Source organism: Montipora foliosa, chromosome 2 (genome assembly GCF_036669935.1).
Source record: "Montipora foliosa isolate CH-2021 chromosome 2, ASM3666993v2, whole genome shotgun sequence".
Classification (NCBI taxonomy): domain Eukaryota; kingdom Metazoa; phylum Cnidaria; class Anthozoa; order Scleractinia; family Acroporidae; genus Montipora; species Montipora foliosa.
In genome coordinates this window covers 16,853,672-16,855,333 of record NC_090870.1, presented here as the reverse complement: position 1 = coordinate 16,855,333, position 1,662 = coordinate 16,853,672, and positions in this window count along the sequence as shown.

Below are 1,662 nucleotides of genomic sequence, written 5' to 3'. Positions count from 1 at the left end.
AAGTGCTATAAAGGAATACGTGCAGTGCCCGTTTTTCAGTAGACTCGTTAACATGGATAGAGTGTACTTTGTCTTGGTTCGGGTTTGCGCTCGGAGTTGTTTTGCAGGACACATCTTTCACAGCACACCTCGCGAGCAATGGTTAGAACTTGTAAAGGAGTTACATCCAATGAACCCCGGTCGCTTGTTGAGTTTTTATTACTACATGGACCAATGCAACGCTACATTTACCGAACAATATACATTCCACAAAGTCTTATGTGTCACGTACTCGATACATTATCCTTCTTTCTGGTGGATGGTTTGGCAAATTGTTACAAAAAGTCTGCGAATGAAGAAGATCTAATCATTTGTTTAACACCATGGGTAGTGCTGCAAGCCGCGTGTGTGGAAGCTCATCGCCTACAGTTTCTTTAAGTGACATATGTCAGAGAATGCGATGTTTAGTTGCGTGTTGCGGTAGCGAGGTTCACATCGAATTGAAAGATGTCACCGACAATCACGAAGAAGAAAATGCAAAAGAAGAAGAAACAGAAAACGCGGACCCTAAATCAGACGAACCAACTATTACAGAAACTGTATTATGAAGTGGATCGACCATCCGCTTTAGGGGGAGTCGACAAACTGTATCGTGCGGCGCGTCGGTATGGTTTGAAACGCACGCAAGTACTCGATTGGCTCCGCCAACAACCTGGCTATACCCTACACAAACCTGCAAGAAAACACTTTCGTCGTAACCGAGTAATTGTGTTTGATATAGATTCGCAATGGCAGGCGGACTTGGTTGATTTGCAACATTTGAGTCAGTGGAATCAAGGATACAAGTATTTACTGACTTGTATCGATGTCCTTTCCAAATACGCGTGGGTGGTGCCTTTGAAATCGAAAACAGGAGCCTCTTTGGTGGTGGCCTTTGAAAGCATTTTCCAGGAAGGTCGCAAACCTGAGAAGTTGCAAACAGATGCCGGAACCGAATTTAAGAACAAAACGTTTCAAACCTTTCTCAAAAAGGAGAATGTACATCATTTTGTAACCTACAACGAAACCAAGGCCCAAGTGGTTGAAAGATTCAACCGCACTTTGAAGCAACTTATGTGGCGTATGTTCACTACCAGCAGCTCGTACCATTATTTGGACCAACTGGACGATTTAGTCAATGGGAATTACAATCAAAGCGTGCACCGTAGCATCAAAATGAGACCAGCGGATGTCAACGAGAATAACGCATCAGAGGTCTGGAACAATTTGTATAGAAATCTGTTCAAAAAGCCGACAAAGTATAAATTCAAAGTGGGAGATCAAGTCAAGATCAGTAAGCATAAACGCATCTTTGAAAAAGGTTACTTACCATCCTGGACGGAGGAAACTTTCACTGTTGCTCAGAGACTTCCGCGCGACCCACCCGTGTATCGCCTAAAGGAAGCAGACGGTGACTGGATTCAAGGCACTTTTTACGAATTTGAGTTACAGAAAGTGATAGAAACGGAAAAACACCTGTTTCGTATTGAAACAATTTTAAAACGCAGGGGACGAGGAGCGAATAAGGAGGTGTTGGTACATTGGAAAGGTTGGCCAAAGAAATACGACAGTTGGATTCCGCATAACCAGTTGGTCGCTTTACAACAAACATGATTCAAGATAGCGACTTTTACGTGACACTTC